The sequence below is a fragment of the Macrobrachium rosenbergii genome, chromosome 51 (genome assembly GCF_040412425.1).
Source record: "Macrobrachium rosenbergii isolate ZJJX-2024 chromosome 51, ASM4041242v1, whole genome shotgun sequence".
NCBI lineage: Eukaryota > Metazoa > Arthropoda > Malacostraca > Decapoda > Palaemonidae > Macrobrachium > Macrobrachium rosenbergii.
In genome coordinates this window covers 273,075-299,319 of record NC_089791.1, presented here as the reverse complement: position 1 = coordinate 299,319, position 26,245 = coordinate 273,075, and the positions used below count along the sequence as shown (strand labels likewise).

The window sequence follows — 26,245 nt, the reverse complement described above, 5'->3', positions numbered from 1 at the left end:
TAACTTATCTCCTGTTACCGCTACAACATTCCTATATTTCTCTAATATCTGTATTAACCTGTCCCTATAATGAGGAAAATCTGTATTATTTACTTCCCTTCTAATTTAACTCTTGTGTCAGCTACAGAGACAAATGCTTTTTCACTTAGGGTTAGTAAAGGGTTAGTAATCACAATTCCCTTACAGAATTCTATGCCGGCATGCAATTCTAGTCTCTTGTCAGAATAATTATACACATAAGTCGTACAATTTCCACCATTAAGTCTTACTAGGAATTGTCCATTTTCACAAAGTCTGTCTTCATTAACTAATAACACATCTGTATCACCTAGGTTTTTATCTGTTACAATTCTAAGACAAACCTTTGTCAGACCTTGTGGATGCAGTATAACCTATTGTTTAATCTAAATTTTACAAGATTATCATCGGCAGTACTGACTAAGCATATTTCTTCTGCATTCTGTACATCGGCAGTGTAACAGACATCAGTATCATCTGAACTTTCATCTTGTGGTATCACAGAACTTATCTTTGTCATTTTCAGGTTGCCTAACAGCAACACCTCATTGAGATACTTCTCTTCCGTATCTTCTCCTATTATTAAATGACTACCTTCTATTAGCGTGTCAGGATCATCAGGTTGGGAAAAGAACTAAGTTCTTCGGAGGTATCTACTTGTTGTGCACTTGAGTCATCAGGTTCATACCTGCTATCTGAGAATTCCTCCTGAGTGGCTTCTAGGGTTTGAAAAGCAGTTTTACTATTTTCTCCTATTTCTTCTATCATTGAATTTCTACACACTGTCCTACCCAAGTTAGCATTAAATTCCATTTCTATCTGTTGGATGTCTACTTCTTCAGATGAGGCTGTCTCAGGTAAAGTGGTCAAGTTTATCTGAAACTGTTCCTCTTCTTCAAGAGAGCAAACATTTCCTCTATCAATTTCCTTGATAGCTATTCTTCCATTGCTACAATCTAGTATAATTCCACATCTTTTCATAGCCTGGAAGGAAAATAGAGCTTGAGCTGGAAAATATTTCTCTTCCAACACCACAAACTCTTCCCTGTATTTCTTATTTAGAATTTCTATCTCTAAATTGACATTGCCTATAGCCCTTATTTGCTTTCCAGCGATCCCCTTTATGGTCCTATAGGATTTTCTCATTTGGGAAAGCTCACAACCTATATGTTCTGTTAAAGTGCCTTTATCTATGATACTTACAGTACTGCCTGTATCCAACAATATGGAACTCAGTACACCTTCTAAGTGTACTTGTATGATAGGCAACTCTTCCTGACACGTATTAAAATTCTTTACAGAAAACACTATTTCATTACTTCGAGTAATGTCTGTTGGGGACACATCCTTATTCAATGTCACTATTTCTTTCTGTAAGGATGGACCTTTCTGCTGCACTCTCTGTGATTGTCACTGAGAATCCCCTTGATTTGGGTTACTGGGGGAGGTATTCTGATTATTAGGCTGAGTATTGTGGTTATTTTGAGACCCCTGAGAATTTCCCTGTCTGTTGTACCAACAGTTCTGGATTAAATGTCCTATCTTATTGCAATTCGAACACCATTTGTTTCTTCTACAATTCTGTGTTGTATGGTTGGAATAACCACAATTTCCACAATTTAATCTCTGCCTATTTGACTGTGGCCTATTATTCCCTGAATTTTGGCCTTGACTAGCTCCCCTCTGTCCAGGAGTCCTGTTATTTCCACTGTTATTTCCATTAGTTCCAGTGGTATTCCCATTGTTACCTCTATTTGGCGGCCTACCTTGATTGTTTCTGTTTGATTGATTAAATCTCCTATTGTTGTTCCCACCGTTTCTATCAAACGAATTTCTGTTTCCCTGATGCCTAGATCTAGCTTGCCCTGATTGGTTTCTACTGGACTGATTGCTATTATTTCTTGGGCTTCCACTAGCTACGGTTTCCATAAAATCTGCACTACTACTTGATGAATTCTGTTTTACTTTCCTTTCTATGTACAACAAGGTTTGTACTATTCCATCATTTGGCTTCCTATCACAGTACTTCTTTAAGGCTACTCTTTCTTCCTTACCCAAAGCATCGTAGATTGGTCCTAATGACATATATCTAAGTACCTTGGATATACTAGCTAAATCTGTTTCATCATCATCAAATTCATCCTTCCTTCCAACAACAATTTCTACAGCTTTCATATCTGTCGTCACTCTATCTATAGCTTCTTCTACTCTAGTGGCTAAAACTAAGTGATTACCCTCATATTTCTGATGATGGAAAGTTCCTATGTTGTACCATGGATCTTTCTGTGCTTCTGGTTGCCAAAACTGTAAGCACTGTTTCTTGAATTCGTTAAACAGAGTAATTTTCCTAAAAAGTACTGAATGAAGAACTGTATGTGCATCACCATGTTCCATACTAACATACAAGAGTGCTTCATCTATTTTCTTTCTCTCATCTGTGATACCAGCAGCTGAAATTCTGCTTTCTGTGTCTGCCAACCATCGATTTACACCATATTCTTCTAATCTACTTTTATCTACATTACTTGGATCTACCGTTCCACAAAATCTAGTGGCTTGGGTGATTATTGCCGCTTGCGCCATGGTATAGCCTCTAGGTACAATCGAATTTGTGGGGTTAGTGGTTACAACTGAAGGGTTAGGCGCATTAGTTATCGGTGAACTAAGTGGGGGACCCTGACTATGAGAACGTCTGGGTCTAGTATTACTAGGATCAATTTGTCTAGAAAGTCGTTCAGGTACAGGTCTTAGGTTATATTGAGTCTGGTCTTCTCCTCTTGTCTGTTGCAGTCGGGAAATTACTTCATCAAAAGAGTCATTGATATTAACTCATAAAATATTCAGTGATTCCAAGAATGAAAAATGAATGAAAAAAAAAATTTGAGAAGCAGGAACTTACTTCAGTTTCATGTTGCCTAAATTCTTAGTGACTATATTCCACTTCAATTGCAATTCAAATTTTTCCTAACTCATTCCTTCATAGGACTCTCTCACAATCTGAAAAAGTCTGATATTAGTTTTGGACATTACAATTGTTTGGGTTCCACTGCAAAATGCTGCGCCAAGTGTATAACAAAAAAAAATTATTATGATAGAATAATTTAAACAGAATTGTCTCTATCACCAAGTGAACAAAAATTTCTATTTCGTAAGAAAAAATTACTAAATATGAATAAAAAAAACTATTTCCTTCGTACAACAATAAGGAAATATTATTCAGATAATTACTTAAATTATTTGTTTAAAAAAAATTATTTGCGCACTGCAGGGAAAAATAATTATATAAAAATTTCACGCACACAAAAAAAAAAATTAATTCATAGAGAAAAAAAAAATTCTCTTGATAATTCCCCGATACTATGAATGAATGATTACTATTCAAATAGCTTCGTGTCACCTTGCACTTGAAGATCGCGCTGATTGCATTTGAGCGCAATTTGTCGTTAGCTTCCAGCGATAATCGGCACAGCTTGGCCGACTTCCAGTCTGCTACTCGCTGAATTTGTCGAAGAAAAATTTGGAATCCTTCCAAATTGTTGATTGAAGACGCAACTTCCTCTCGGGAGGCGGTTATCAACGCGTTGACTTCTAAAACTGTATCACCGTTCCGAATTCTTCACTATCGTCCGTCGCCATCTTCCGCTCTCGTTCGTCGCCGTCTTCCGCTAATTTCCGCTAAGTCTCCCTTTTAGCGACCAAAACTTGTGGGAATTTCGTGTATTTAAGTCCGTACACGATAGAAAAGTTCACTGAACTGACGTAGATATTAGCGACTTTCATACGTCCGCCAACACTGTTTGTTTTCGTCAGTCTCCACTGCTGCTGTCAGCGAGGACTCGATGAGGGAGTGCGAGTTGCCGATTCTTTCGTAAATTTCGTTATACTTCTTATAAAAATCACTGCTGATCTATGCCGTGATTATTACTATGGTTCTTATTATAGTGATAGTTAATTATTAAACTGAATTTGTTGTTGATCTTATGCGAACGTTCGGAAACTTCAAACTGACAGAGATTTACCGCTGTCAATTTTTCACTCCGATCGACACAAAAGTCTCACTGCTTCGTGGAATATTTCGTTCTGCTTCGTTCCCTTCTGCTACCTTCTAATGCTGTGTTGGTGTTTCTAGTGCTGAAGACCGTCTTGAAATTATTTGCGCTGTTAAATTGAGAGTTAGTTTTAGCGCAGTCACTGCTCACTCTGTAAATTTCTCTAGGGCCGTGAACATTTATTGTTTTTCAAATGTGCGCTGGGCGAAATCCATCCCACTGCTGCCACCAATTTTGTTGCGCATATGCACTTTTTATGTTGTGGTATGCGTTCCCAAGTATGAATGACTCTGCTTCTTTTTATTGTGTTGATGTTCTGTTAAAGTCGAGAACTCTGTTACTTATAGGACGTAAGATACTTGGTAAATAATTCTTCTCACACTTAGTAAATCTGTTTACATCGTTTATCTTTTCAGGGGGTTTAAATGGATTCACCGGGCACTTTTTACATTATTTTATTCTTTAACACTAATCGTTTCACACGGCCAGCCACACTGGACTTAGAAATTTCTCTTGATGTCTGAGAGAGAGAGCGACACAGATCTTACTTAAAAGGGGTTCAAGTTAACTCTAACTAAAAATTGATCAGAATGAACTCTGGACCTATGTTGAATAAAACTCCGCCTCTTTGAGGACGACTAGTCTAATCTTAATGGTTCAATTTCAACTCCCACTTTTGGCAAGGACAATTCAGGTCAATTTTGCTGACCTTTTCATTCGTAATCATTCTTCTAGCACCTCCTTACTTTCCCATATCGTTGGTTTGTTTTGGCAAACTCCAATTTACTTGGTCTCATGGCTCATCATTTTAAATAATCAACACCGTCTCTCTCTCTCTCTCTCTCTCATAATCCCAATCAGTGAATTTCATACTTATTCACTGTAGAAATACTTTTAAATTCACTGCATAACACACCGAAGAAACTTTGGCACATTTTGTACTTGTTTTTACCATTATTGGTGTTATCGTGTGGTAGTGAAATTTTGGAAATGTACATCGGTGGAAGGTGCTGGTTTAAATACTTCCTCCGGTTTTAATTTATCAGTATGTTCACGGAAAAATAATAAGTCGGTTCTCTGTTTGCGTGCTTATGTGTGTGTGTGTGTGTGTGTGTGTGAAGCCCAGGACTGACATTCTAGCTCTCAGTACACAAAGCTGAACTTGTGCCAGATCAATTAAAAGTTTTATAGGATCTGCTGCGTATGTTACATCAGAGATCGCATTCGCAACTTAACCTCTGCTTCCAAAGATTATCCTCACAAATCGTCAGGCCGTTTTAAATCGGACCATGAAGTGCATTTTGAACATGAAAGGATTCTCTTTGATATTCATATGTAACGGAAGCTTTTCTGTAGAGAGAGAGAGAGAGAGAGAGAGAGAGAGAGAGAGAGAGAGAGAGAGAGAGAGAGAGAGAGAGAGAGAGAAAGAGACGATGTCATCTTTAATCATTGATAAAGCGCATTGTTATTACAGTACGATTTTTAAGATCCATTAGGCTAATGAATAATGAGGGAAATGCCACTTGATGTATGCTGATGTTAGATGATAAGTACCCTATAATCTCACTGTTATTATTTTAGTGGCTGTTTCCCCGGCATTCAATTTATATAGTCTTCTCTATTCTTAATATCTTCTTTTCATCAGCGTGTGGCTAGTGTACCAAGTTTCCAAAGGGCATAAGTTTTCTTGTTATTTCAGTTTTATTACCTCTGACGTTTCAAACGCGCTCTGGAGATTATTTTCAAAGAGTGAGTGGGCTGACATGCAAGTTACGTGGGTATATATAGCAAGCGTGGGTAGCGTGGCGTGGGCGTGCAGTTGACAGGTCGATTATTAAGCTGCATTTTGCTTGGTCACCGGTTGATGATGAAATCGGCCCCGGAGGCGTTGAGGTCTTCTAGGCCTTATTATTATTATTATTATTATTATTATTATTATTATTATTATTATTATTATTATTATTATTATTATTATTATTACAAATAGTTAGAATATTAGTTGTAATAGCAGTGGTAGTAGTTTGCTTAGATCCAAATATGCCTCTTGTGGAAACTAGTGTGTACCACTTACTGTTTCTTGATTTAATTTAGGACTGCTGAGTCAGCACTATTTTGTGGTCTCTAATTGTGCAATGGACATACTTGAAGGAAAATGATCCATCACTTCTGTGGGTCTAATAAAATAATTTTAAATTTGGAAGTAAACCTTTAAATTCTAATGAAAATTCATGAGGAAACTAGAAAATCCAAACCTGAATTGTTTTTAGTATTCATGGAAAGTCATTGTAAGAGTATTGTATATTAGTAATTACTATTAGGTTTATGTACAGAATTAACTTCACTAATATATTTCATCGATTCATATGCAAGTCAGTTCATTTGCAACACTATGTATTGAAAACATTTTAAGTACCAAAGACAATTTTGACAGCCGATGGCTGATATTTGCAGCCCTCCAGTATAATAATATTAGATTCTCGACGAAAAGATTTTCTTACATTTTTCACACAGAAGAATCCTGAAAAGATTGGTTACTGTAAAAATATGAACAATACCTAAGACTGGGACAAGAGTTCTCTGGAAAGGTGGTAAGGAAACTAGCTCAGTCTGAAAGGTGAGATCAAAGGGAATGGCATAACGCTTAACGCCAGCTCCCAGCCGCAATCTCTGATATGGCATCAGTCATGAAACCGACAGCAGCCATTCAGTGTGACTGTCACCTGTTGCCACACGAACAAATGGCCAGTCAAACAATGCATTCAGAATTAAGCCCTGATGCAAACAATGAAATTTAAGCCTTTGTTTGTTTTGCGTGACTCATTACGGTAGGTAAACTCATTAACACAATAGTGCATTATTTAAAAAACAGCGCTAAATCGTTGGTTTTTGTTTATAGTGGTGATTGTCCACATTTTTGAATCGCTGTTGTCATCTTAAGTCGATGAATTTTCTGTCAGTGAATCATGGAATGTTTAAGGTGGGATATTACATGTACATAATGCCAGAAATTGCTGCTGGGAGTAGGCATTAATCATTTTACCTGTCCCTTGTACCCCACCTTTCAGATTTAACTAGTTTCCTCACGTCCAGTGGGTTGATATTCACATTAGCTTCCATTGCATTTGATAAAAACCGATAGCCTGGTGTATTGGCTTGATGACATAGTTGATACACTATACTAAAGGGTTCTTCTGGATTAGGGTCCCTAAGCTTTGAGTTCAAGAAAGTGACATGAGAACCACCGACACATTCTGCCAGAGAGAGGGAGAGAGAGAGAGAGAAAAAAAAAGAGAAATGGGAACGAAAAACAAGTAAAAATGCGCCGAAGTTTCCTCGACGCAATAGAGTTTTCTGTACAGCCGCTACAGTATATAATCAAGGCCACTGAAAATAGACCTATCTTTGGTGGTCTCGGTATAATGCTGTATGAGACGCGGCCCGTGAAACTTTAACCACAGGCCGGTGGTGGCCTATCCTACATAGTTGCCAGAAGCACGATTATGGATAACATTAACCTTAAATAAAATAAAAACTACTGAGGCTAGAGGGCTGCAATTTGGTACGATTGATGATTGGAGGGTGGATGATCAACATACCAATTTACAGCCCTCTAGCTTCCTCAGTATTTTTTAAGATCTGAGGGCAGACAGAAAAAGTGCAGACGGACAGACAAAGCCAACACAATAGTTTTCTCTTACAGAAAACTAAAAGTAAATATCACAAAATACAATTGAAACTGTTCAAGGCTAAACCTCAAGTTTGTCGTCATCCAGAGAGGAACAAATGTCTTCACTTGATCTCGGGCCATTAAATAAAATCTTTAATTACCGTGAAGGAACTTGGAACACCGTCAAGTGCAAATACAAACCTTTACTTTGGTCGGCTTAAAAAAAAAAAAAAAAGAAAGAAAACCATAACCAAACCCGGTGATGAACAGCCACGGAACGACGGAATCCAATTATTCGGAGGGAAAATTCAATTTAGAATTAATAAAAGCAGTACATTTAGTAATTCCATGAGACATCTCATATAAGCATCTTAGAAGAGTGAAGCATCTGTCATAGCTCTCCACAATTACACAAAATTTAAATAAAATGATCTTGATTCGACGAATGTCCTGCAATAGCTGTGAGAATAACAAGATGTATAGATCCCACATAAACGCCTACTAAACGTAACAAGACGAGAGAGAGAGAGAGAGAGAGATGCTATAATTTTTTAGTACTGGCAAAAAAGTGTTAAGAACTATCAAGTCGCATAAGTGAAAATCCCATTTCCTAATGCAAACCATTTAGTTTTCATAGGTTTTCCCTTTGTATTCCCCCCACCCACCCCACACGAAATAAAACAATGATCCTCGTTTAAAGTTGTTAACATTCACCTCAATGTATTATTTTCATTTTACATTAAGACGTCGTTCCATATGCAAGTATAGATAGAAATCCTACATGCGTAAAAGAATTCACATACGTAATTGAACGTAGACATACACACAGACACAGATACTACATGTTTACAGAGAGTAGACGAAAAGGATGGTAGGAAAAAATATTTACTTGCACGAAATTGTTGAGAGAGAGACAGAGAGAGACAGAGAGAGAGAGAGAGACAGAGAGAGAGAACAAAACTGCATAGGTAAATACCAACATGATCCGCAGCTATTTCTCAGCTTGCGAAACAGTGATACCTACAGTAGGAGCCAATGCTACCCCGTGACAAGTACCTGGAGGAGTGTGTGAGGCGGGGGAGGGGACGGGAGGGGAGGGGAGGGAGGGGAGGGAGGAGAGGGAAGGGGTCGAAGGTGGTGACTGAAGCCAAAATGAATGCCAAAGTGTTGGCCGTTTTGCTTTGGCGCACCAGACGTTTGTTTCTTTGTTTAACATAACCTTTTAACTTTTTTCTTGTAATGTTAATGCTACTTCGTTATCTGGCATATCTACCACCTGATATAATTTTATCCCATCTCTTTCATCTACTTCAAAAGTTACTTGTGTAGAATTTAAGGACAACAATTAACATTAAATCATCTTACAAAACTGGTAACTGTGGTGTAGAATTAATGAAAAGTCTAAATAACATGAGTTGAACAGTTGATGAAAAACAGTACAAGATGGAAATGAGTACTTCCTATGCTGCTCCAAGTAGAATGAAACAACGAAAATTATTTCGCAGAAGGTAGCTTTTTTAGGTAGAGTTTTTTTCATATTTCTAATAAAACAGTAAAAGATCTCTGTATTGAATTTATGTTTATGCAACCGGGTTTGCCTTTATTTTCAGCAATATGTAATTTAGATGGGGCATTATCTCGAAGATTCAAGTAGTTCATACGATTAATAATATTTTGAGTTAAAAATAAGGTTGCTAGCATGTTAATATTATTTTTCTGGTGCGGGATTGAGAATCTGAATATGGGAGAATGACAAAAGTCAAGATACAGACGGTAGCTTTATAGGACACAAATTTATTCACTATGATTCACTTTTAAAGCACTTTGATGTTACATCGAGATTCAGTAAACTAAAAATCAATCACCGATCTAGTTTTTGACTAGTTCATATTCTAGTTATATTAAGCCCTAGTCTTCCGGGGTCACCCTAAATATGCAAGATTAGATATAAGGCAACTTGTTTAAATTGTCTGTAATTGCTTCATTTTTAAAAGCATTGCGCCCGCCTGGCTTCTTAAATGCATTGTACAATAAGGTGATATGATTAGTAGGTGTACATGGAATATGAGTTTACCTGCAAAAAACAACATAGGTATCCCAACACTCAGTGCAGGAAACACCAGCCATAACATGCACAAGCTACTCAATTACCGGTTCAGACGAACCCTGACTCCTTGAGATTTTATCCGTGGAATTTATCTTTTAAGAAATTTGAATAATTATTGAAACGTCTTGTTAAAACAAACAAAATGGTACAGTTTAAAGTAATTTAGTGCACAACAACTCAAGAATGAGAGAACATTCCCAAGGAGTCAGGTTGCACATCTAAGCTACAAAAAAGACTCGTTTCAGCAATACAATACCACAGCCTCTCTCTATGCATGAACCTTTAAAAAATCTCTCTCTCTCTCTCTCTCTCTCTCTCTCTCTCTCTCTCTCTCTCTTTCCAGGTAAATGAATCGTTGATGTATAACTGGAGTTTCGCTCGATACCTTTATAAAGCTAAAATTCTTTGAAGCTGCTTTAAATATCTAATACGAGGCAGTACACAATAAACAAATAAAAAAAACTCTTAAAGTATTTGAACTTGCGAATGACAAAACTTTCATCTGTAAAAATTTCCTCAGTATTTAGATTCTCCTACGCGGTGTTTTTCCTCGCCTTCTATTCACTATGCTCCAGTGATCAATGGATAATGAAAAAATAGAAATAACTGCTCCAGAATGAACTACGGTGGACATTCACATTTCCAAAAAAGAGTCATGGCAAAATAAAAAAATCGCATTTCCCATTATCTTGCTCGTATAGGAGTGCATCCAGGTGTCTTTGTAAACTGAAAAAGGCGATGAAATCTTTGTATTCGAGTATATGTTCAAGGTGAAATGATTTATATGAATCTTTCCACGACTCATACATATCACGAGAAATTTATAAGAGATTAATTGCAATTACCCGAAAACGTTATCGAATTTTTTATCCTTCTTAAGGATTCCATTGCAATGTCTTCAATCACGTAACAATCGCATTAGAGAGAGAACACGGCATGTCTACTAAGTTCGAAAGGACTGGGGCAAATCTGAACATTCTCGTTCGATATAAAATGTATTCTTTTGTTTTTCCTCAGAAAATAATTTCGTTACGTATGACGCAATGAACAAAAAATCAAAAAATAAATTATATAGTCCACGTGGATTATAAACCCCTAAGATGTCGAAATTGATATTTCCTAAGCAAAAATGATACAACGCAATTCATAATTTAGCACGATTTGAAACCTGAGTACGTAAAGATACAAGACTGAATCGGCAAATATAAGTTTGCATTGGCAGTCACGAGATTCACACCCATAAAAATTAGGCAATGCTCTCAATCGCCACTCTCTTGGCACCGGCTGTCTAAAAGCCTTTCCGCCTGGCTACCTTCTTGACACCTTCTTCAGCGATATCATAACAACAACTAATATGAGAACACCACTCATAGGGTGGTCGGGTAGAGAGAGAGAGAGAGAGAGAGAGAGAGAGAGAGAGAGAGAGAGAGAGAGAATTCGATTACAGTCGTTTACAAATGTTTCCATCACCGACTTCACTTTCTATTCTACCCAACGTATATACATTACTTTGGGTAAATTACGTTTGCTCCGTGGCACTTTCCTTTCTTTACAAAAGCTCCTCTATAAATTGATTTTCATGAGATGGTGCAAAGATAAAATGTAAAATCAAACTCCATCATTTAACAGGCTATCAACCAGGAAGCCCTGTCATGAATTATAAAATAGTTAACGGATACAATAAAACGCACCATTTTGGCCGATTAAGTGAGCAAACGGTCAAGGTTCTGCAAGGCGTTGCTGTTAGCAGCTGTAACCTTGCTGTAATATATTGACCCTTATTCAACACACACAAAATACCGCAACATTGATGTTTCTTACTAGCAAACGTTTGCAGGCACTTAAAACAGCTGCTCTGTTCTACGTATGAATTAAATTTATGGAAATCCAAACGTAAGTATCTAGAAATGTACACCTGGTACAAAATTCTACAAATCACCAGTCAAGCGATTTTCGGTCTGGGAGAGAAGCAAAAGCATTAACTGCCATGTTAGAAAGAGGAAAGAAATTATCCAGTTTATCACTGGCAAAGAAAAATGATCAACAGTTATTTCAAAGAATTTTCCCAGAATAAAAGTAGAAGCCAAACATCGACAGCAAAAAAACTAGAAGGAAAAGAACTACAATAGCCTATTTGAAAGAATGAACGCAAATGAGAAAGGTATCGGGGAATAAAACCCAACAAAAACAACTGAAAAAAAAAAAAAACGAATGGACTGTCAAAACGGAAACAAGAAAAAAAACTATGTGAACGGGGATTTTTTAACGGTTTTATGTTTCGTGCCTTTTTTATCTTTTGTTGCTAAAAATAGAGAAAACAAGGAAAAAAAGAGGGAAGTGAAGAACCCGAGAACAATTCGCCCGATTTTACTGAAAAACATTCTTGGTCTGAGACAAAAGGGAAAGAGAAGTTTAACGTGATATAAAGTTGAATGGATTAGTTTTCGAGTTTTTTTCGCAATTGATAATACTTACTGAAATTATATTGGCAATCACATAAAAATTACCAGATAATCGATAATTTTATTTCTAGAATGTGTTCCTGACCTATGAAAAAGTAATGAACTTCAGCCTTTTGTCTGCTCAATCCGGAAAGTGTAATAATCTACGGTCCCCCACCAGACTTTATCAAGAAACAAACGTTTCTGTTTGCAGGAGTTCGTTAATTAAGAAGGGTGAGGGAGGTACGAACACAACCAAGTGAAAACAAGGAAATGTTTATGAGTCACTTATTAAATTTTACTATAAACATAGTGCACAATTATGGGAGAAGAATTCCAGCAAAAACGGAAATTAATACACTGCAAGGGTATCTATCCCTTAACGAGGAAATTCATGAAGTTGAAGAGTGAAATGGAAAGTTCTAATAATGATATCAAAGGCCAGATTCGGTTAGTGAGCAGTCTGAGAAAGTGTTAGACTATGTCAGATTAGAAAAAATTAATCATTATTAAAAGCCAGACTTAAAACCTCGATGTTAAAGCAGAATGCTACACGCCCAAGGACCCCAACAGAGAAGAAAATTCAGGAAGACTAAACTGCGAGAATACATTCTGCACTCACTATAGTGCCCATCAGCAATCAATCTTTGCAATCTATAGCTATGAAATTCAGAACTAACACCAAGTAATGGTTGCTTCCCATATGTTTATGTTTGGAAGCAAGGGTCTCACGATTGCAAGCAATGAAAGTCAACGATTACAACTAGAGTCAACAAACTTACACATAACCAGAATCTTGAAACTGAAAGAAGAGCATTTCAAGCATCCAGTTCTTTGAGAAAGCCGAACTGCAAAGAATGGAAGACATGTTTGCCTTCAGCACAGGCATTTAGATGATAAATAAGCATGTGACGTTGTTCGGACATAACACGGTAAGAGGAAAAAATTCAAAACAAACCAGACCGTATAAACAAAAGTTTTCACTGAAGCTACGAGTACAGCTTCAGAAAAGGACATTCCAAAACTTAAGTACCAGTACCGATGATCAAATTTCTGATAACTAACTTTAACAAAATATTAATTTTTACCTAGTGACACCAGCTGGCACTGTTTACTTTTCGTCTCCATCTACCACGCAAAGCCACAATATACAGTAGTTGAAGTAAATTTGCATGCAGTTCTAATCAACAGTGCAGTAATGTCAACCCGAAATATTTGGCGTATGCGTACAGCAAAATAAAGGAAAGTACATTCACGCCATACTTTAAAACACATAACTAATTAGCTGCAGATAAAAATACTCTGCTTCCTGTAAGAATGGAAGATAATAGGCTTTTAGGAATAAAATTAGTGTCATCCATAACATGTTGAAGCATACCCATTAAAGAAGAAATAATGAGTTCAAAATGGCGTCTAGATGAAAAACGATGCGAGGGACAGAAGAGAAATGACTCTGGAATGACGGAAGAGAGACTGGGGAAAAGGGGAGAGATGAAGAAGTGAAAAGTAAAAATGAAAGGGCAAAGGGATTCAGAGATGAAATGACTCTAGGTGACCAAAGAAACATCCGTGGCCCATAAACTAAGAGATGGGCGTAAAAAGCCCGGTTTAAAATACAAAAGGAAAAGCAAAAGAAAGAGAGAGGTTACAAGTAGCACTCTTTGAAAGGAAGATGACCACAAAGTAACCTTACGGAAGACAACCTCCGGAAGTGTCTCCTGTAGAGTGCATGATGACCTGACCGATATGGGGCAAGACTTTGACCCCGACAGGTCAGGTGCAAGAGACAATGGGTCTCTTGCACACCGAGAAGTGACCGACATTGAGAGAACAAGAGGCTCTATGTCACGCCATTTTAAATAATTTGGAATCCATAAGGTTATTTAAACTAATGTTTTTTTTAAATTTCAGCAAGGTCTAAAATGTTACTGGAGAGTCACGCTATGAGTCACTTTCAAACAGTTTTCAAGAGATGGGCGTGATTTCACGTAAGGCTTTAATCATCTTCGTTACAAGGGAAAATATATATGAATTTGTTCATGCTTATAAATAGTATAGTGCAACATTTGTAAATGACGAGCCTTCACTTATTATATCTCTATCTATCTATCCCTCCAATACACACACAAACAAACACATTATTCATTATTATTATTTCAGTAGATGAAACCTATTCAACAGGGAACAAGCACACATGGGCCATTGACTTGAAATTCAAGCTCCCAAAGTATATTGCTTTCAACCTCGCGCCGCAGGCCCCACACTGCAGCAGTAACTGATCATGATACAAAGGCAGTGATTTTTCATCGCCCTTGGGGGGGAGGGGGCGCGAACCCGCAACATCTGAGTGGCATGTCACGACACTAACCACTATACCAGCTATCTATCTATCTATCTATCTATCTATCTATCTATCTATCTATATATATATATATATATATATATATATATATATATATATATATATATATATATATATATATATATATATATATATGTACAGTTTGTTTATTTTTATTCATAGTCATTATATACTAGAAATAATCTAGTGCACAACTAAATATCTTTTTCAAAAGAAAACAAATATTGATATAAAAACCAGGCAGCTATAAAGGTCCAGTTTATTGAGGACCAAAGAAGATTCATTAAGCGTTTTCGGTCTCACAACTAAAGAAAGAGCCGTCTAATTAAAATCGAAAATAAAAGCCAAGGAATGTAAACATTTCATTAAATGATAAGGTAGAACAAATACCTCAGACCTTTAAGAGAAAACAAGCTCTTGTTGTTCTTTTGGCAATTATTCACTACTTTGTTCTTCAAACATTTACCTCCTGGATTTCCTTGGTTTTGGCGTATATGTATTCTAATTCAGAAAATATTGCACCAAAGGAGGCACAGTTGACACATCTTACGTGGATCATCCTACAGTATCCAACTAATGAACTGAAGCCCAATATGATGTAATCTGTCCCAAGTTTGTCCTGAAAGTGTACGCACTAGCTAAAATAATAATAATACAAAAATGCCCATATTTCCCGGCATATGTTGTAATAATGTAATATCGATTGGTGAATTCCTAAGCTCTGATGTTGATGAATCCTGAAGAACATTAAGGATTAGTGTGGAATGCTCACACGCATTTGTGATCCTAATCTATTGTTCCTTTCAACAATACAACACACACACCCACACATACAGTACTGTATATGTATATATATATATATATATATATATATATATATATATATATATATATATATATATATATATATATATATCATAAGAACATTATATAAATATAAATCTACATATATATATATATATATATATATATATATATATATATATATATATATATATATATATATATATATATATATATATATATATATATATATATATATATATGTGTGTGTAAAAAGGCTCATGAAGGTGACCTTTGAAAAGTTGGGTCAGCTATTCGCAGGGTCCATTTTCACTGCACGCAGCAAATAGAAAATGCTGAAACATTCGCATACCACAAGGGTCGAAGAAACCACCTTGGTGACAAGACACGGGCTGGCAAATGCGTTTTCAGCAAAGAACGTTCTAGAAGCTGAACCAGTTACAAAATCCGGTTTTGAAGGATACTTCTTAATAACGTATGGTGTGTACGTGTACTTCGTGACGCCTTGAAATACAGAGGCGTGTCTTGCCGAACTTTGACCTCGAATGATGTCATACAAAAGTACGTTCGTTCGTGCGTTACATAATGAATATAATGGGAGGAACTGTTGTTCGAATTGGACTTGTGAGATCCGATTCTTGTGTGTCTGAAGATGTGAGTGATTTTTCACATGGAGACTGTCCCAGAGGACTTGTGGAGTGAGTAAGAATTCATATACGTTTTTGGACTTTGTTTTCAGAACTGTGAACACACGGTATCTCCTGTGACAGTGGAAGATGTATTTCTGCAATTTTTTACATTTTATGATTTTTAATGTGACGTTTCTTTTTTTCACAGGTATTTCTGTTCCACTCCATTCCTATTCTTTTTTCCTCTCTCCCTCCTACGAGGATGAGAGTGGTATGACATTTGAGATGACCTGTTTTAATTGATTGACGTGTTCATGTTTTGACAGATGAGTTATTTTCTGTAATTGGGGGTTTATGATTTTGGAGCATTATTTCCTTAGAAGATTTTCTGATAGTTATGTGAAACATTGGATTTCATTTTTCGTAATTTTTAAGAAGTTATTTTTCGTTGATTTTTGTCAATAAAGGGTTTTAGTTTTGTACTTAGTATCTCATTCCAGTAGTCCTTAGATTTTAGTTAGGGAAAGATATAACTTACGATGCCGGCTCACGTTACTGCTATCGCACAATGTCTCGGGATAAGCGAGATCAAACCTCTGTTCATAAAACAGAGACTTAAATCAAGTATAGGCTCAGAAATGGCCGTTACAGTTTTTGGTGGCAGCGTAAAAGGTAGCGTAAAAGGTAGCGTATAAGGTAGTTAGGGCAGTTAGAAGGTGTTAAATAATTAGGCATGTATACGTTTCCGAAGAGAAATAAATTAGGGTTGGCATCTCAGGATAGGATTTTGTGGGAGTCAGCAGTTGCTGGGGGCGAGCTGCGAGCTTCTCTCTAGCTAGCTAGTGTTTTGTGGAGAGTGTTTTGGGTAAAAAAACAGTGATGTTGTGCAATAATTGCGATATTAAGACCGCTATGCGTGTGTTAAAACACGTGAAGACGCGTGAGTGTTTTTTGTTTCTCTCTTTCGCTTGATGGAAATTCGCGCGCTGCTAACGTAAGTGTTGTGATGTTATCTTTTTCTTTTTTTAGTTGGGTTGATGTGAAATTGTCCTTTTCGTTGTGTTGTAACTGGTGATAGGGACAACTGTGTGTTTTTGTCGTTGAGTTTTGACTAATGTTTCGGTTGCAACGAGTGTGTTACGTCATCACTACGGTGACATAGTAATTGCGTCACGAGTTTGGGCGGAGCGTCGTACTTGCTTTGCCACGCCTACACTCTAAAAAATTAAGGGTATAAAAGGGGTAGAAAAAGGGTATTTCTAGTGGTTAAAATAGCATACCCTATCGGGGTATATAAGAACTATTATATACCCTTTACAATATACCCTTATCAAGGGTATAACATATACTTGAGATACCCTTACTTAGGGGTGTATTGCAGGTAAAGAATACCCTTTTGCAGGGTATTCTATACGATGTATATACCCGTGTATATTAATTATATGATTAATATATTAATCCATTACACCATTATGTGTAGTTATAGCATACATAAAATCATAAGGTCAATGATTTTAAAAGTTTGGTTTATCAATTTATTATTTTTATTGCACTTGAAAATCAAAAGTATATATATATTGCTATATGCGTAGATGTCTATGTAATATATATATATATATATATATATATATATATATATATATATATATATATATATATATATATATATATATATATATATATATATATATATATATATATATATATATATATATATATATATATATATATATATATATATATATATATATATATATAAATATATATATATATATATATATATATATATATATATATATATATATATATATATATATATATATATATATATATATATATATATATATATATATATATATATATATATATATATATATCTATATCTATATATATATATATATATATATATATATATATATATATATATATATATATATATATATATATATATATATATATATATATATATATATATATATATATATATATATATATATATATATATATATATATATATATATATATATATATATATATATATATATATATATATATATATATATATATATATATATATATATATATATATATATATATATATATATATATATATATATATATATATATATATATATATATATATATATCTATATATATAAATATATATATATATATATATATATATATATATATATATATATATATATATATATATATATATATATATATATATATATATATATATATATATATATATATATATACAGTATATATATATGTATATACTGGATCCCAAGGCACCTCTCCAGCTAACAACGGATGCCAGTAACATCGCATGTGGTGCTGTCCTACAGCAGGTCATCAACGGCGCCGCCCAGCCCGTCGCCTTCTTCAGCAAGAAATTCAATCCTGCAGAGACCCGCTACAGCACTCTTCGACAGGGAACTCTGCGCGATGTACCGCGCAGTCCGGCACTTCAAGTTCCTCCTGAAGGGGACGCCCTTCACACCAGCCATTGGTTCACGCCTTCACCAAGCAAGGGGACGCATGGTCTTCCAGGCAGCACCGCCACCTCTCAGCCATAGCCGAATTCACCTGCTCCATCATGTACCTCCCCAGCAGGAAAAATCCTGTAGCAGACGCCCTCTCCAGAGTCGAGTTGAACACAGTGCAGCTCGGAGTAAACTACCAAGACCTCGCCAGAGAACAGGCCGCTGACCCAGAAACCCTGGCCTACCGCACCGCCATCACGTCCCTTAAGTGGCGGGACGTGACCCTCGCCCCCGGAGGCCCAAGTGTCCTCTGCGACATCAGTACGGGTCAGCCCCGCCCCTTGGTTCCAGCCTCACGCCGCCGCCAGGTATTCGACATAATTCACGGCCTCTCACATCCCTCTGGCAGAACCATGGCCAAGCTGCTCTCAAAAGTGTTTGGCACGGGTGCAGAAGGACGCCACGTCCTGGGCGAAACAGTGCCTGCAGTGCCAAACCAGCAAGGTGGGTAGGCACACGCAGTACGGGTATCAGAGTTCCCGCAGCCAGAGCGCCGCCGGCCACATTCATGTCGACGTCATCGGGCCCCTTCCCCGTCAGGCGGGTCCAGATACCTCCAGACGGTGGTAGACCGCTGACAAGGTGGCCCAAAGCCACACCTATGCAAGAAGCCACTGCCAGCGCGTGTGCCCAGGCCCTGCTTTCCAGTTGGGTTAGCCACTTCAGCGTCCCCGAACCACATCACAACCTGTCCGAATTGGGTCCGCCCTGGCTCAGCTGCTGGGGACCACGCACCACACCACCACGGCATACAACCCGGCTGCCAACGGCCTGGTCGAGCGGTTCCACAGATCCCTGAAGGCGTCCCTCATGGCCCTGCACCGCCGAGGACTGGAAACATCAGCTGCCGTGGGTCCTCCTTGGTTTGAGAACCACCCCAGAGCCGACAGCACCCCATCCGCAGCCGAAAAAACCTTGTATGAGCCCCTCTTGGTCCCGGGCAAACTTGTGACAGATCGCCACATCCCATCACTGCAGAGACTCCGCGACGTGGCCGGCAAGTTCGCCCCTTGCAAGCGCACGTACACCGAGAGGTCGGCCACCTTCACACCGCCAGAACTGTCATCCGCCACCCACCTCTTCGTCAGGGTCGACGCCGTCCGCCATGAAGAACTGGATTAGATTGACGAAAGAACAGTTCGCTCATCTGTTAAACCTGGTGACACCTCACATTGAAAAAGCTGATACTAAAATGAGGAAAGCTGTGTCTGCTGCACAGCGATTGACCCTCACTCTTCGTTATTTAGCAACAGGTAGGCTATGTTACTTGGAATTGTTTATGCCTAGACTAGGCTAATATATCCTAGGCTTGGTGTATTAATTAGGTTATGCATGAAAGATGCTGATCATTTTGTATCTGTACACTGTTCGTTTTTGGGTTGCTATTCATGTTTGATAGATTCTTGTAGGAAAAAAGTAAGCCTAGTCTAGGCTGGTGTACATTTTTTGGATTTTCAGGGGAGGAAAGGACAAATTTGGTCTTGGCATAAGTTAGCCAAGGCCAAGATTAAGATTAAGGTATTCGATAAAATTGTACATAAGGCTACCCAGACTAGACTGCAACCTAATGGCAGGCATCAAAGTAGCCTAGGCTAGGTTAGTAAAGTATTACCAATCTCAAAACAACCACCTAACCTAACCTAGCTATACTGTCTATTAATTGGGTAACATAATAAAAAAATAATTGCGTGTTTACACAATTTATAATAAAAAAAAGTAAATTTTGTGGTTGCACTATTATATTTTAAACTTTATAGTTGATGACAGTATGGTTATTAATTAACTGATAATTCCAGATAAGCTGTAGTACAATATGTCAAGGCAAAAATGCAAGGTTTACAGTATGTACATTAGGAATATATATATTTATACTATTACTTAGGGAATTTTTCTCTCATTTCAGGAGAATCACAAGTTCCCCCTTGGGTATCAATTTCGGATTAGCCATAATCTGGTTTCATCCCTCATACCAGAGACATGCAGAGCCATATACAACATAATGAAAACAGAATATTTAAAACTTCCATCAACTCCTGAGGAATGGAATGAAATTGCTCTGCATTATTTCCAGCAATGGAATTTTCCAAATTGCATAGGGGCACTAGATGGGAAAGGGTGCTAAAATGCAAAGCCCCACATTCTGGTGCAGGTTTCCATGATTATAAAGGTCATTTTAGTATGATCATGATGGCATTAGTTGATGCATCTTATAAGTTCCTGTATGTAAATATAGGTGCTAATGGAAGAGCCAGCGACAGTGGGGTTTGGGATAGGTGTAGCCTAAAGGAAGCAATAGATAGTGAAGTTTTAAATATCCCATCATCATGTTGCTTACCTTTCACTGATAAGCAAAGCCCATATGTCATTGTTGGTGATGAGGCATTCCCAATTAAGCCCTATTTGATGAAACCTTTCCCAGGAAGGGAATTAAACAAAGTAAAAACTATATTCAATTATAGGTTGTCAAGAGCAAGGCGCATATCAGAAAATGCCTTTGGTATCATTCAGTAGTATTTAAGGTGTTATCAAAACCTATCCAAACTTGTCCAAACAATGTAAAGGACATTTTGTTTGCTATAGTGGTTTTACATAATTCTATCCGTGCACAATCTAAGAATTTGTATGCACCCCCTGAAATAAGAGAGAGGTTTATCAAACAGTGGTTTGGATAGTAGTCCTGGACATGGCGGACGTAGTACCAGTGATGCCCAAAATGTAAGGAACACATTAATGGATTATTACTTTAATAATGAAGGGGCAGTACCACTCCAAGATGAACGAGCCTATATGCACTAGTGGACATTTTCTCCCATATGCCTTCGAATATTTGCATTTGTATATACAGTAATCTTAAAATAAAATTCATTATTTGTTCAATTGCTATTATTTACTCCTCAGTACTTATAAGAAAGTTATGAAGAGCGATGTGGAATTTAAATATGTACCCTGCGATACCTGGAGAAACAAACCCTGAAATTGCTTTAATCAACTTTATTACATAGAAAATGTTTAAAGCTGCATGACATCAATCTTGATTAGACTGAACTTTATTGTATACAAAATGTTTACAGCTACAGGAACTTGATTAGACTAGAAAGCCTGAGGTCTTACCGATCATGTATTTGAAATTCAAATTACCACCAAGATTAAATACTGACAGAATTTAGCACCAAATTGATAACTACTGTTAACCTACTTTATCATCAGGTAAGCCATATTCCCGCTCAGTTTCCAGGACGACTTGGGAAATCCTAGCTGCTGCAACCTTTTGTCCATTTACTAGTAGGGACCTTATCCAAACCTCAACTGTTTTCCCACACTGAAACCTAGGTCGTTAGGCGTACTGGTGTTGCCCAATTCTTTGAGGGTTTGCAAGCATTCTTCCTCAAATGAATTTTGTAGCTTCCTGTTCTTACTACTGTTACTTGCTTTTTGGTTCTGTAGAGATGAAGTTGCGGAAGTTGCTGGTGCAACAGACCGATCAGAACTTCCATTAGAAAGGTCAAAGCTGGGGGACACAGGTTGAGTTGAAGAACCCGTACTTGACTCTCCGGTTTGAAATTCATCAAAAGTGTTTTGAGTAACCTCAATAACTAGAGGATTATCTATAGGATTTACCTGTAAATAAAAAAAAATATATATATTACTCTATTATGAATATGTTGATAACATAAACTGCTGTATAATGCATCAGTTTTAGGTAATGATGCATTAGTAATTCTGATAATTTAAGATTATGGAAGGGCAAGCATAATTCCCTTTACTTAACTAAAAATATTAGATTTTTCTATTGACCTTACTGACCTAACCTTACACTTTTTGCTTACCTGGGCCTACAGCAGGTTTATTGTGCAAATTTGATTCTTAAATGCCAAGTAATTATACCTATTATTAAACTGCTATGTAAATAATGTAATACACATATGTATATACTCTTACTTGTTCATTAATGTCACTGGAATATGTAGGTTGTGAAGCCACTGTATCATGTAAAAAAGACATCAAATCAAACAATTCCCACTTGGAGCTTGGTTTACCACATGAACCACTTGGAGCAGCCTGAATTTTTTTATATTCATGGATGAAGTATCCCTTCAAATTACTAAATTTTGCCTGCACTTGATCTGAAAGGGGAAAAACATATATTTAGCTTGATATAAAAATTATTAACTAATGAACTAAATATCTTTACAGAAATTATTTAGATATATTAAATGTTTCATGCTAGGTTAGCATGATGTCCTCTTTCAGGGCATGGGTTGCTATATAGTGTGACAGCGCCTTAACTGGGCAGGTGGGAAGATTTCACTGACATTAGCTACTAATAACTCTATAGAAAGAGATGGATAATATGGAAACAAGTGAATACACAAAATATTGAAAAAATCTTTGTGAGAGTAATTTCTCACGATGTAGATATTATATTCCTGATAACGATTAATTACTGCTTAGAGGCCACAATTAAAACAGCGTCGTATCGCTTTCACATCACACAACACCTTATCTACACTGCATAGCACACCATTGAAATTTCCTGGGCTCCCGAGTCGCGGCACTAGCGCATAACATGCGCAATTACGGGACAACGAACATATTACACTTCCATATGCGTATGTCTGTGTAACACACACACACACACACACACACACACACACACATATATATATATATATATATATATATATATATATATATATATATATATATATGTATATGTATATATATGGATGTATATATTATAACTGCGGTTGTGTAATCAAAGGGACTCGTCAAATAGCAACAATATCGATTGCCAAGTACTGCATTTGTAGTAGAATTTTTGCTTCAAAACTATCCATAACTCAAAATCAATATGTTTTTAGTAACTTTTTTGGTGCATTACACTATCAGTGTAACAATGTGGTGATTTAATACAGAGTAAAAGTTCATTTCATGACATGATCACATAAACTTACCAAGCCCATTTTGAGACAAAGTGTAATAGAGGGTATATTATTCACAAAAAATACCCTGCCTCCTGATGCAGAGGGGTATTTTTGAGCCTTGGGGTGTTTTACCTTGTATATATACCTCAGCTCCATCGTTATACCCTTTCTGTACCTTTGACTTTTTACAGTGTAGTGAAGCGCTGAGCGTATTATGGTGTGTTGTATTTTTTTTTTTTTTTATAGCAATCTGCGGTACGCATCGGCGTGTATTATGTAAGGGTGATATTTGGTTGTTGGGTTATTTCTGGGAACTTTAATGTTTGAGTAATATCCTACGTGATATTTATGAGTTGCGGGGTGCAAAACAGTTTTTGCACAAGTGTGAATGCACTTCTTGGTTTTTGTAGTCACACACGTATGTGCGTGTGGGTATGTGTGTGTGTGAGTATGTGGCAGAGCGCTTGCCTTTGCTTGAGTGGCACTTTCCGTTTGGACAAAGGGAAGTGCTGATCCAGCAGTTTTTGCCGTTGGAGACAGAGCGAGCCCCGAGGTTTGGTGTTAGCATTTTTCTGTAAGCGTCATCAGGCCTTCGATGCATTGTAAGAGGGTGGGAAACGAATTTCTCTTTCTCTCTCTCTCTGTGTGCCTGAGAAGCGCTTTCCCGTGTCTTTTTTTTGTGGCCTTTTATAGCTTGGCCTTGGGAGAAGTGAACTTGACCTTTTTTTTTTTTTTGACTGACTAAAGAGGGAGTCAGAGTGAATGTTGAGAAAGTTAAAGCCATTGTGAGTTTTCCAGTTCCCAAAACCAGGAAACAGATTCGTTCGTTCCTAGGTATGTCGGGTTTCTTTCGCCGTTTTGTGGGGAATTTTTCTACAATAGCGTCTCCATTGACGGATTTGTTACAGGAAGACGTTAAGTTTGTTTTGGGGTGATAGTCAACAATTAGCTTTTGAGAAGCTTAAGAACGCTTTGGTGAACCCACCAGTTTTGAAGTTTCAGATTTTAGTCAACCGTTCACCTTAGTGACTGACGCGAGTCAGGAAGGTATAGGTGCGTGTTTGATGCAGAAATTTGAGGGAAATTACACCCAATTGCTTTTTATAGCAGAAAGTTCAAAACGCGTGGTAGTAACGAAAGGCTGATGTCAGTTGTGGACAAGGAGGCTTTCGCAGTCGTCTCTAGCCTTGTTCATTTTAAGATGTTGTTGTTGGGAAATAAAGTTGAGATTTTTACAGATCATCAACCGTTGTTAGAGCTTTTTAATAAGCCAAATTTGTCGCCCAAGAGAGCACGGTGGTTCCTAACATTGAGAGATTTTGATGCAAACCTCAAATACATTGAAGGTAAGCATAATGTAGTTGCAGATGCATTGAGCAGATATTTTCCGGTCGAGGATGAGGAAATACACACCGAATCCTGTGTGGGAGAAGAGAGTAAATATTTGGTGTCTAATGTCTCTGATATTAGTAGTTCTGAGATATCGCATGTAGAGGACATACACGTTTCTACAGTGCATACTTCGGGGAGAAATAGTGAGTCGGCAGTCTCGGGAGAGATTGTTGTTCGTGATAGTGAGAGTAACGCCGTGTGTTATATTACGGGTGAAAATGTCACTTGGGACATAGGCTTGCTCGAACAAAAGCAAGATGAAGATAAATTGTTGTCAGATGCTAAGGCATTTCTTAGGGAGTTTCACCGAAGAAAGGGTATAAGTTGCCTTTTTCTGGTCTAGAGTTGGAGAATAATTTATTGGTGAGGAAAGTTAAGTATAACTTGCGAAGTACTCGAAGCATGGGTGAGATTACACAAATCATCGTGCCAGAGAGTCTAGTACCACAAGTTCTAAACATTGTACATTGTAAATTTAGTTCTCCTCATTTGGGTGTGGACAAGACGTATGAAAACGTCAGGTCAAAGTTCTTTTGGAAAAATATGTTTTCCGCAGTAGAAGCCTTTGTGAAGAAGTGCGCTATTTGCAATGCGAATAAGCCAGCGACGACAGTGTCGTGTCGTTTGGGTTCATATCCCATACCACATAGGCCGTTTCAGAGAGTGCATATGGATATTCTGGGTAACTTCTCAGAGTCCGCTTATGGTTATAGACATTTATTAGTAGTTGTTGATGAGTTGACTCGCTTTGTCGAGATTTTCCCACTGAAATACAAATCAGCTGAGGAAGTTGCTATAGCGTTCTTTAAGGGGATAATTTGTCGATATGGTGTTCCTGAATGTCTGATCACAGACAATGGTAGGGAGTTTATTAATAAGACTTTAGACGGTCTTGCTAATTTTACTGGGAATAAAGAAAGTATCTATAATCCCGTATAGACCTGAAGCAAAATTGGGAAATAGATTTATTGTTGTGAATGAAAACACAGGTGTGTCTCGTTTGACACATATTTCTAAGATTAAAAAGACGGGTTAATGGGTATTAGCATGGATGCATTCCTGGGTTGTATTGTTGTTATGGTAATGGGTAGTTACGGGTCATTTTTTTTCCTTTCGGGTGTTAATGGGTTGTAAATGGGCATGACTTGTAGTTTGTTGTAATTCAGGAGGACGTTACTCCGTAGAGTTTTACGAATCTTTAATAGTTCGGGTTCATTGTGATTTCTGATGTAAGCTGCGGTACTTGGTGTAAATTGTGTGCAGAATGCCGTAGAGTTTTGTAGATATATGAGTTTGAGT

The 26,245-nt window shown here is 37.2% G+C and overlaps 1 long non-coding RNA gene across 1 annotated transcript; it reads right to left on the bottom strand.

The window, feature by feature from the left end:
• Nucleotides 1-21,605: 21,605 nt before the first annotated feature.
• Nucleotides 21,606-22,886, bottom strand: LOC136832950 (uncharacterized). Its single transcript, XR_010851359.1, has 2 exons — nucleotides 22,569-22,886; nucleotides 21,606-22,247 (listed from the first exon to the last, which is right to left on the bottom strand). It is a non-coding gene; the product is annotated as an uncharacterized lncRNA (long non-coding RNA).
• Between the last annotated feature and the right edge of the window lie 3,359 nt (nucleotides 22,887-26,245).